General features: G+C 49.9%; 1 long non-coding RNA gene across 1 annotated transcript; it reads left to right on the top strand.

Moving 5' to 3' along the window:
• Positions 1 to 296: 296 nt before the first annotated feature.
• On the top strand, positions 297 to 3,561 carry LOC121660324. Its single transcript, XR_006014601.1, has 2 exons — positions 297 to 677; positions 3,185 to 3,561. It is a non-coding gene; the product is annotated as an uncharacterized LOC121660324 (long non-coding RNA).
• Positions 3,562 to 12,231: the final 8,670 nt, after the last annotated feature.

Below are 12,231 nucleotides of genomic sequence, written 5' to 3'. Positions count from 1 at the left end.
AAATGGGAATTACGTTTTTGGCATCCGTTCCTGCGTTGCTCAACGAATTCCATTGCATTTTACGGCAAAGACTGCTCTTCAGCACAAGCCCTTCCTGTTCCAGACCTTGGAGTTGGGAATGTGCAGATTAAGGCATTATTTTGACTACAATCTAAAGACCTTGTAGAAAAGTTGAAAAAATTCCAAGGTGCTGCCAGTGGCTTTTTCTGGGGACAAGATTAATATTTGCTGGATTTGCCGTATCCTTTTAACTGCTGCTTTCCTCCTCCTTTCAGTAAATAAATCTGCCTATTAGTTAAACAAACTGACTCTGATAGAAACCAAACACAAGAAATATATTAACAATAATCCCCTGTTCTTAAAATAGAAAGGCAATAGTGAAGAGAGCCCTTGGGTTCTGGCTCACTGCTGGGCACTGCTTGCTCCAGTGCTCCTGCTTTGATCTCCTAGAGGAGAGAAACATGGGCTGAGGCAAAACCCAAAAGCTGCAGAGGTTCCTGCAGGCTGGAGCGCGTCGTTACCGCCACGTCATCCCCGTGCTGAGGAAGGGCAGTCCCACCTCCGGCACGGCTCACGGCCGCCCCAGCACAGACACAGCAGCACAAGAGGAGAGAGAAGCGATGCAGCCGATGATCCTGATCTTACTCACCTCTCAACATGTTTCTTCCCCTCTCTCGGTGAGTTGTGTGACGTGGTGGGCAGACAAGGAGCAGCTGTCACTGCCACCTGGCCATCAATGGCTGGCACAGAATTAATCGTAGAATCACAGACCAGAGAATCACAGACTGCTTTGGGTTGGAAGGGACATTAAAGTTCATCTCATTCCAACCCCCTGTCATGGGCAGGGACACCTTCTACTAGACCAGGTTGCTCCAAGCCCTGTCCAACCTGGCCTTGAACGCTGTTCTTGGTGAATGTGCCCCCACCACTGTCTTTTCTTAAGAAAAATGAAGGCTTTTTAAAAAAGTACAGGTTATTTGTTACCTGGAAACAACCAGGAAAATCTGGCATGCAATTTTTGAAACAGGCATCTGCTCAGCAGAGACAACCTGCTTCTGTGTGTGACATTTGAGGCACGTAAGGTCAGGGCACTTCATGATGGCTTTGTTGTGTGCTGAGGAGGATGTGCCGGCCAGGGCCTTGCTGCTGCCTGCAGAGTAAAGTTAGGCAGCAGCCAGACATCCTTTTTCATGCTCAATTTCCAACAAGCAGAAGAAGTAAATTCTGGGAAGCCTTTGGAGGCCCTTCCTGCCCTCCCTGCACTGGGAGCAGGTGTCTTGGGGTTTTCTGAGCACCATACCATTTGGCCTGTCCCTGTCTCCCCAAAACCTACTGTTGGCTCCATCAGGATTGCAATAACATGTTCTGCCCTGATTTTTACTGCATGCTTGGGATTGTAGGACCTGGCTCTGGAACATCCAGGGGACATTTCCTTGACCTTGCTGCATGCTGTGGCTGCTGTCATGGCCAAGGTGCTCCTTCCATCACCCTCCTCTCTGGGATGCAGTGAGCCCCAGCAGCCTCCCTTCAACTGTTTGGGCTGAATGACCCATTAATATTTAGCGATGTGTAGAAAAAGCCCTGAAGCCCACAAGGACCTGGGGATGCCTCATCCCACTCCTTTCCCAACGTTTAAACTGGAGTCAGCCTCTCCTCGCGTTGGCAGCAGCTCATTTCTCAGTCGGAAGGGCAGCACCTGCGTGCCCTGGGGCGTGCAGGGAGCACAGGCACCGATGGGCCCAGAACTGGTTATCACCTTTTTTGGAAGAGCCGGGACGGGCTCGGTGCGGCGCCGTGGCTTTGGGAGCTGCGATGTGAGGGAGGGCTCCTCCGGCCCACATTCCTTGCTAATTTTAACCAGCTCCCTTGAGCAGGGCCTGGAGAAGTATGGTCTTGATTTATTAGTCTTCTCCTTCTGAAAACTTTGTTTGAGTGTCTTGGGGCAGAGGTAAAACCAGACTGGGATTCTCAGTCTGGATCCTGATGGATGTTTGTCTGCATCACCAAGTACTGCAAGGTTTTTTCAGCATCAGCAGTTTCTTCCCCTACGGGGTTTGGGGAGCAGGATTGCTGACAGAGCTGTGTAGGGAGGATGTGGTGGCATGGCCAGATGCTGGCCTGGCCATGGCTAGTGCCACCCTGCAGATGTCATCGTCCCAGCCTTGGCTGGGCAGTCCAAGACCCAGGGTCTCCACTCTCAGTAGTGGTGCTGCACTGCACAGCACATGCTCCCCTCTGCCGTCAGCACCCCCAGGAGCAAATCACCAGGGGCCACTCCGGCAGAGGACCATGCTCCCCTCAAACTTGGCAGCTGGGGCAGGAAGGGAACTGCTCACTATCTGACAGGGCTGGCCTTGCCCAGGATGGCCACTGGCTTGGCAGGGAAGGGCGGGGCAGCAGAGCTCAAAGTCCCAATGACAGGGTGGATAATAACCAAAAACCAGAGGTCAGGTGGTGAAATGGGTCACTGAGGCTGAAGAGCCAACCACAGGAGACACAGCTGGCCTCAAGTGCTCACAGATGTAAGAAAGGGGCAGGGGACAGGCTACCTCCTTCAGCAAAGAGAACAAAGCTGGTGTGCTTAACTTGGGGCAAGAAAGGTTGGGTTTAGACACAAGGAAACTCATTAGTGGTAAGTTCAGCTGATGGCAGAACCAACTTTCCAGGGACTCTGTTGTGTCCATGTTGTTGGATATTCCCAAGTGCACGTTCAACAAGCACGTGCCAGGTAAAGCACTTAGAGTAGGTCCTGGCCTGGGAGGGGAGCACAGTCTGGGAGACCAAGTCATTGCTCAGCCCTGCAGCAGCAGCCGGAGCCCCCAGCATCCCCAGTGCCATGCAGGGTTATCCCACGTTATTCCCGGGGTTCCTGGAAAAGCTCCCCTACCTCACTGGCCATCATAGCACTTTCTCAGTACCTCAGTGTAAAATCAGAGTGTTTCAAGCTCAGTCTGCACCAGTAACCAAATCAGCATGAAATCCACAACCTGGGTATTTGTGTAGAAAACATTCCAAAGGGAAATACTAAATGTTTTCTTCTAGCCAATTTCACTTGTTTGTTTCTCATTTCTATTTTGTGTGTGCATGCACTCATATCCATTGCCAAAATGAGGCTGTGCTCCTGGAGAATGGACAGAAAAGTGCTGGTTATGCTTTTTATTTTCTTTTCTTGTTTTTAATGCAGAGGAAAAGATGCTCTGTGCTTCTGCTTGGCTGCCCCAACTCATGCCCTGTCCCATGGGGAAGGCGCCCAGGCCTCTGTGACACTCGGTGCCAGCGGGTCCAGCTCAGTGCTGTGCTCACAGCAACAACCACCCAAAACCCAAAGGCTGTATCCTGGAATGAAACAGCTCTGGCCTCGTTACTCTTACAGAATGGATGATTTCTCTAAGGTGTTTTGTACTTAAGACTGAAGAATTAAGCAATGCCTACAGTTTAAGGAGGTTTTGTTTGTTTGTTTGAGATTTTCCTGTCCAGCTGCCAAGAGTGTCTGGCTCAGCCTTCCAAAAAATTAACTCTGCTATGACCAACCAGTTTAAATAAACACTGGTTGAAATCTGAGGCTTGAAACAGTGGGGAAAGTGGGACTGGAAATGCTCCAGATGTTGTTTGCTGGAGCGGTGGGGCTCTGAGCCCCGGCTGGAGCATAGCCCTCGCCACGTGCCCAGCATGAGGAGGGATGAGGATAGGAGATGGAGCAGTGAGTGCCACTGGACCAGCACTGGTTCCAGCACACACTGCTGTCATTTTCTTGCTGGCAGGTGACTTGATTCCTGCCAGTCACCTGCAATGTGCTTCCACCTGGGGTCTGTAGTGTGGCTGCTCTGCAGCTCTCCTCGGCTCCAGGCCCTCCTGCCGCGGCCGTCACCGCTGCGTTCCACCGGCAGCACCGGGGCGAGACGCGGCTTCTCTCAGCTCACCTGCGCTTGTTCCCGACCCACGTAATAACCCCTGGTCTGCGTAATTGCCAGCTATAATTAAAGCTCAGAAGATGAAAAATAGCAATTAATAGAAAAGGAAAATCCTAATTAGGCCTCGCTGTTATTGGCAATATTGCTGCTGATTACTCCGGAGCTTGAATTTTGAGATACACAATTAAGAGATTGAGGAGGGGTCTAAAACATGGCAGCATGCCAACACCTGGCACTGGCCAAAGCCCCGCTGCAGCCTCGCAGGACACCCTCATGACAGCAGTTTCCTGTCCCCTCCCTTTGCCTCTCTCTCCCTTCTTTTTCCACATCAAACTCGAGTGCTGCTCACTCTACTGACACTCTCCAGAGCTCTCACACTGCCTTGGCACACAAAGTCAGTCCCCATCACCTTTTGTGTTTTGTGTTGGTTTTTTTCACTTTCCACCAGGGCTCTCTATGGGAACACCTTTACTCAGGCTCCTGTTCCCCATTCCTTCTGTTAGGCTGTATGGTCATGGTTAATATCCAACCCCACTGAGTTTACGAGCCCTGTAGGCTCCCAGGAAACTCTCCATGCAGGAAACAAGCTCCTGTCACCATTCCATGAAAAATATCTTTTAATTCTTAAAGTACCCTCGGATCCAACTCAAGTTTGTGCACTTTTTCAGCCATATTTAATACTTTTTAGAAGTAATTTCAGTTTTCTTAAGGAATTTCTGTTATCATTAAAACTTTACACAGGAATAAGGTTTGTGGAAAAAGCTGGCTGAGATATCTTTAGGGCTGCACCCCCTGACAGACAGGAAACCCTGACAGCCCCAGTGCCTGGTCACTGGAGCCCAGAACAGCCTTGAGCAGCCTCTCAACAGGAGTTATCCCACAAATCACAGCATATGTCTCTTTACATAATATGCTTTTATCTCATGGTCTGAATCTCCTCAAAACAGCAAAAAAAAAAAAGTAATATCTGGGTAACAACGGGAGATGAGGAAAACGGATTTAGGGAGACAAGAAGTTTAACCTGATGGTGTTCACATCAGCCTATTAAACTGCTCTTGCAGTTCTCAGCAGCATTTGCCTCTGGGACTATAAATTGGAATTCCTAATCTTTAGTGATTTGCTACAGCCCTAATGCTTTAATCCACCTTGTTTTCTCCTCCAGATACTTCTACCCTGATCTCATTGTTGCCTGATTAGAAGTAGTTGAAAATAATCAAACAGCCAGGGAAGAAGGAAAAAGAATGTCCTAGTGAGAGGCGTTTTTAGAAAATGGGATTACATTGGAAAAAAGAGTTCACACGTTTTACGGAAGTGACAGTCCCATGAGTTACAGCAGCAGAGAATGGATTTACTTTTCTCAGTATAAATTGATGCAGTTTCTCCCCAACATGCGTCATCATTTCCTGTTATTTTGAAGATGGAACAAGGCAACTGAGAAAGTTAATGCACTGTGTATCCATATCTTCACCTTTAGGACTTAAATATTGCTGTCAATACAGCTAACTTAGGGCCAACAGTTAAAAATTACATTTTAAAAAAATTATTAGTGAAAATATTTTTTTCTTTGATAGTGTTTTTGGTCAGCTGAACTCCCTACAAGGCATACCTGTGGGTGACCAGCAATGGCTGTTTGGCTGTGGGGGAGCAGAGAGTGCACAGTGACAGCCAGGGACAGGGGGCAGTCACCAGATGGGGGGCAGTGGTGGGTGTCGGGGAGGGGCTGGACAAGCTGCTTTTGGATCACTAGTTTAGACCTTCAGTTTACCCACCAGCCTCGCAAACACCCAGCCATGCGGAATAAACAGCGTGGAAAGGACTTCTCCAACATCCCAGAGAGCCTGCAGTGTGAGAAGGATGGCAATCGGAGCCTCAGGCTGTGTTTGAGTTCGTCAAGTTGTGCCATCGCTGCAGGCACCTTCCAGGGTTTCTTTGTGCCTCTTCCATTCTTTCCCCTCTCCCTGCACTATTTCCTTTATTTCAGATGTAGGATTCTTAGTTTGGGAATGCTTAATGTGAGTCAAACTCGGCACCCTTGTGTCTGGAGCACTGCAGCTGGGGCAGGGTGCTGGGTCCAGGGCCATGCCCCAGCCGGTGCCAGGCGAGAGCTGCAGGAATGCCACACCCACGGGACGGTCTGGCAGAACCGGGGCTCGGTGGGTGGGTGCCAGCTGCCCCCTCCTGCACTGCTCTCTGCTGACAATCTCACCTTGTGACTGTCACATTATTTATGAGTGTTGCCCTGTGTTGTTCCACCCCTGCAGCCCTTCGGCTGCATCACCAGGTCCCCCAGAACCTGGCAATTGGACACCCCGTGTATCGCCCAGCACTCGTGTTCTCCTTTCCAGGTAGAAGAATCAATTAGAGGTTTTCGCTGTGTGGTAAATGTCAATTGTGCAAACATTACAGACCCAGAAACATCTGTAACTATGGAAACTCCAGAGGCAATACTGATTTCAAGAATAAATTATGACAAGAAGCTTTTTATGGCTGTTTCTAAAGAATAAACATAAATTAAAACAAGTGAATTTCATAGGCACAAGTTAATTTTACTTTTTAACCTTTAGTGCTATAGCTTTTCAAGACACGTTTATCAATACTGATGTGGAGAAAAATGGTATTTTATCAACGTTTGCATCTTAAGAATTGGCATGACTATTTGTATCACTTCAAAATGTTCTGCTAAGACAATCTCCGCTGTATTTCAAAGGGGAGAACACTTTTCAGATTACTAATGGCCCACCCTTAGAGCTTATGGTGTTATTTATGCTTTTTGCTACATTTTACAGCTACCAAAAAAAATCATCAAGTGTGTGGAAGGACAACTCACACCTTTCTTGGAGTTGCTGGGACATTGTAGGATACGAACACAAGGCCTCTCCCCAGTCACAGATTTGGGAAGAAAACTGGGACTTGCTCTTTGCCCTCTGCACTTGCTCCCTGCTCACAGCCAGTGTGAGGTGTCAGGACTGAGTTCAGGGTGGGAGTGAGTGATTCCCCCCTCTCTTCCCCCCTTTACAATTTGCACACCCCCAATGCATAGAAGGCAAATCCTTGGAGAAAATTTGCAGTTACTTTCAAAAAAGAAGAAAAGCCTAATCACTGAAGGTTTTGCTGTGACAGCTGAACTGCTCTGACTGGCAATTTGTTGCCCATTCCTTGTTTGTAGCCCTTAAACCCCTGACATGGCTTGTCCTCAGCTGTGTGTGTGTGCTCAGGTGTGGCTGTGCGTGCCTGGAACAGCGCAGTGAACATCCTAGCTCAGAGTCGCCCCGGCAGGCTTTAGCACTTACTGCTCAAACGTGTTCCTGGCAGCTCAGCAGTAGCTGCTATTCATCTAAGAAAATCCTTGGAGATAAAACCTGGATGCAGTTCCGTTCAAGAAAAGAAAGGTTAAGGACATACTTATTTAGCAACTTCTCCTACGTCCATGGGATGTGTAGTGGGGAGGGCATGGGGTTGTGCCCTGTTTGCAAAGACATCTCTCAGCATCCTCTCACCAGCTCTGTCCTCCAAGGGGACGGGACGCTGCTCCCGACTCCTCCTCTGCTGAAGGGTGGAATCAGACTTTCCATCGGTTCAGGGAGATATTACTAAGTCCCCAGTTCCCATAGGGAAGAAGCAGCACAAAAAGAGGCTGAAAATAACAGCGACCGCTGGGGTTTTGGGGACAGGAGCACGGAGGGGGCAGCGTAGTGGGCAGAGGGGGAAGGGGCAGGGGAGGTGGGCCGGGCACCGGTGGGCAGCCCCGGCCGGCTCGGGGGTCCGGAGGCACCGGGCAGAGCCCGGCACGGGCAGCCGGGGCTCGGCCGCGGCAGCGAGCACAGCACGGGCCGGTTCCTTGGCTCTGCTCGCTTTCGTAAACCTCGTCTTCCTCCTAACAGAAGTCTTTGCAAATCAGGGCAAAACAATGAAGCAAGTCAGTCCAGTGAAGGCTCTGGCTGTTCGGGCTCAGACTCCCTCTGCCTGCAGAAACACAAACAGTTTCTCGTGGAAAAGATCATTTCGCCCCCGCCCGCCGCCTGTTTCCAGCAGCTCTGTGATCCGGACTTGTCCGATGCCACGGGACGGGACAACGCTGTCCCTGCAGACACCTGTGCACGGTGTCAGTGTGAAGTGTTCCAGAAAGGATTTCCAGAAATCAAAGCACCACGGTCTGCCAGAGCCTCGGCTCGGATCACACCGACATTACTGCGAGTGTCCTCCAGGCTTTTAAGGAAGTGAAAGACTTAGGACATATTACACAAGGAGCAAACTTGTTGTTAACAATGGCCTAAAAACGAATGTGCAAACTGGCTACATGGGCGATTCTACCAGGAATGCTCAGCACGATCACAGGGGTAGAGATGGCACACGCCAGGAGACAAGAGGACGTGTGACAGCATCTGTGCGAGGCACGGAGCCCCTGGCTGGGGCACAGGACAGAAAGCTGTGCCCCCAGGACTGGCACTTTGGGATAAAATACAGCATTTTGAAGGCCGGACTGGAAAGACACCTTATGACTTTGTGACCCTATGATGTCCTGGAGCACAGAAGAGGGAGCAGTCCGGCTCCCACCCAGTCAGCGTTTCCCTGGCATTTCACCTGCCCTTGCAGTGATGGGTCAGGAGCAAGCTGGCATTTGACAGGGCATTGTCAGCGATGCCAGCACCTCTTCCACAACTGGCCACAGCCACCCCACAAGCCTTCTCTGCCTGTAACTTCTCTCATCTTCCTGTACTCTGCCTCTCTTTTTGCCCACTTTGAGCAGTTTCTCAGTATTTTTTTTGCTTGTGTACCTTATGACTGTGCTATGGTCAGCAGGCAGTGGCACCTCACTCCCACTCTTTTACAGCTGTTTTTTGTGGGTTTTGTTTTGGTTTTGGGGGTTGGTGGGTTTTTTTGTTTGTTTGGTTGGTTGGTTAGGTTTGGTTTTTTGTTTTGCCTTTTTTTCCTTTAACACCAACTCTCTCTTCCCACTGGCAACTGCAGCTGACATCAGCTATAGACTTTGGATGCAGAACCACTAAAAGCTGTTTGAAATCCAGGTGCACACTATCGAACAGAGCACCCCCTCTCTCCCACTGACCCTTTCAGAGACCTGACTTACAGGGAATAGTTTCCTTCCACAACCACCTGCTGCCTCTTTACCACCACATCTCCCACCCAGGATCTGATAATGCCCTTTTCTCCTGGCTGGGGGGCAGAGGCCCACTCAGGGGTTATTGCTTCCTCCTCAAGAGTTACATAAAGGGATTACAGCCCCGCACACGCTGTTCAGGGGATCAATATAATACACTGCAGATTAGAAACACCAGCTGGATATTTCAGCATTAAGCCTGCTTTTAGTTCCTTCTCACTGTGTCCCGTTATTCTGGCCAAGCGGGTACCAATCCCACTGGCCTCAGCTCCCTCAGAGAGGCACCTCCTTCGGGGCTGAAGGGCAGAGCAAAATTTCCAGGTCTTTTCTAAATCTTCCACAGGGGCTGCCATGTACCAAGCCCTCAAATAAAAGCTAGGAAGGCACTTTTCAGAATAAAAGGGATATTTCCACTGTAAATTGCACAACCAATCCAGCTGTCAAATACAAAATCTAATTTTAAAGTGTCTTACTAAAATCAGGCAAATTACACCTGATCACAGAATGCCTCCAAACAACGCAGATTCCATGCAAGCTGCTGGGCAGCTTCAGAAAATCAATTGTTCTGGCTTGGCTGGTTATTGCCAGCATCCTCCTGCCTCCAGTGTATCCCTATCCCCAACCCACTCCTGGGCACCGAGAAGTCTGGCTGTGAGAGGCAGGCAGAGCACCAGCCACATTTTTCACAAGGTGCTGCTGACAGCCCAGTGCCGGGGAGCTGGTCACACAGAGCAGTGCTGGGGAGCTGGTCACACAGAGCAGTGCTGGGCTGGGAGCCCCTGGAGCCGTTCAGCAGCGACGCTGAGCCAGGGACTGCAGGGTGTCTCCTATTCCTGCCTGTTCTCCCACAGATGAGCCTCTGCCAGGGGCTCCTGATGCTCCAAGGCTGCAGCTCTTCCATCCCATTTCAACCCAGCTGCCCTTTGCTCAGCTGCCCTTTGTTGTTTCACTGTGATCCCATCAGCCTCCAAACTCTGGGAGAACTGGAGTAAAACATCAGCCAGGATTTCTTTTATTTTCCTCCTTGGCCAGTCGACCTGGACACAGATCCAAGCATCCCGGGCTGCCGCCTACAGGAAGGCTTGGCCTTGGCCCCCCATGGAGTGCAGTGCAGAGGAAATAATGCTCATTCCTCAGCGCTGGGTTAATCCACGCTGTCAGCTGCTGCTTTTGCAGCATTTAAATGTTACAGATTATGTTACAGAATAGCTGCTTATCAGAAAGGTCCCTGGCAGCATTCGCTGTCGAAGCTGCTCACGCAGCACCTGCAGCTGGAGCGACTGCATGACCCCACCAGCTCCTTCTGCTGAGAAAAAGGCTGGATTTTAAACAGGGTCATTGAATAGACTAACGAGAGGCACATAACTTACATCTGCACCAGGCTGTTGCCCCAGTGAGACAACCTATTTCACCTTCTCACCTTCCTGCCCTTTTGCACACACTTTACCTGAGAAGGTTGGAAGAGTCACAGTGCCAGTGCTCAGCATAAAACCACAGAGCTCACAATATTGAGTGTATCTGTCAGGACTTCCAAATTAAACTACTCCATACCTAATGCCCATTTCCAGCCTGACTTCCCAGCTTACTTCCCTAAACACAAATGAACAAAGAGGCACTGGGAAGGGGAACCGAACAACTTAATGGACCAGCTGCAGAGCTGGAGGAGGAGCCCAGGGCTAACATGATCCCAAACCCCTGTCCAAAGGAGGGCAACAGAGCTGGAGAAGGGTCTGGAGTACAAGTTTGATGAGGAGTGGCTGAGGGAGCTGGGAAGGGGCTGGAGCCCCAGGAGCAGCTGAGGGAGCTGGGAAAGGGGCTCAGGCTGGAGCAAAGGAGGCTCAGGGGGGACCTTGTGGCTCTGCACAAGTCCCTGACAGGAGGGGGCAGCCGGGGGGGTCGGGCTCTGCTGGCAGGGAACAGGGACAGGAGGAGAGGGAACGGCCTCAGGCTGGGCCAGGGGACACTTAGGTTGGTTATTAGGGAAAATTTCTTCACGGAAAGGGCTGTCAAGGCCAGGATGGACAGGGCTTGGAGCAATCTGGTCTAGTGGAAGGTGTCCCTGCCTGTGACAGGGTTTTGGAAGTAGGTGGTCTTTAAGGTCCTTTCCAACCCAAACCATTCTGGAATTCCACAGAATCCTTGAATGAAATGGGTTTAAGACAATCAATCCCCTGGGACTCCTTGCTGTGCCTTCAGGTGCTTCACTCATCACAGGGTGAGCTGTGGCAGCTGATCTCCTGAGCTGCTCTGCAACCTGGAAATACTTTTGTGAGACTGCAATTCCACCTTGTTTGAAGTGCACTGTGATGACTTTAAAATGAAGGAGCCTTGAAAAAGAAACCTGGAATGCTGCTCTAGTGGTGCTTTAAAACATAATAAATTTCCAAAGAGAAGACTTGGCAGAGGGGAGGTAAAAAGGGATTTTTTTTGGCACTTATACTGCAGCCAATTTAAATTAGGTAACCGAATATCTATAAATTGTCTAATTAGGTCAGCTTTCATTGCAACCTCGGCCTGAAATGCCCCAGGAATAAGCTTTCTTCAGAGAATGTCTTTTACACCCCTTGATCCCACACAGTACTTCAAAATGATAATGATTCACCTAATCCTCATAACAGACTTGAGGTTTTCCAGAAAACACTGTGACTTCAAACAAATGCATTCCTCGGGAATGCATGTCTCTATGTATGGAAGGATTTGTCCTGAAAACCATAAAATCTCTGTAACAGAGCTCTGCGATACGGTTGCATAATGATATAAATGTGGCTGCAAAAGGGCAGTCATGTTAGCTTTTCATAAAGCTCTGAAATAACAGAATTAACTAAGAAAAACCCAATTTTGTTAAAATAAACCTGCCCTCTCATTAATGAGAAATGAGGGCAGACGTGGTCACAGGCCCATCTGGCCAGAGCTCAAGGACTGCTTGGACAAGGCTCTCAGGCACAGCGTGTCCTGTGCAGGGCCAGGAGCTGGACTCGATGATCCCTTCCAGCTCAGGATGCTCTCTGATTCCTTGATTTCCATTGCCCACTGACCCCCCTCACAGCAGCTCATGCTGACTCTGTCCCATCACACCTGCAGTGTCCTCTCCTCTGCCCACTGTGGCTGAGCACCTCTGAGCACCACTGAACACCTCTGAGCACCACTGAGCACCTCTGAGCACCTCTGAGCATGACTGAGCACCTCTGAGCACCTCTGAGCACC

Source organism: Corvus kubaryi, unplaced genomic scaffold (assembly GCF_017639235.1).
Source record: "Corvus kubaryi isolate FWS band 111438036 unplaced genomic scaffold, C.kubaryi_AGA036_p1.0 138, whole genome shotgun sequence".
Taxonomy (NCBI): domain Eukaryota; kingdom Metazoa; phylum Chordata; class Aves; order Passeriformes; family Corvidae; genus Corvus; species Corvus kubaryi.
Note: the sequence above shows the minus strand (reverse complement) of the source record. Positions and strands in the feature narration are given on the sequence as shown.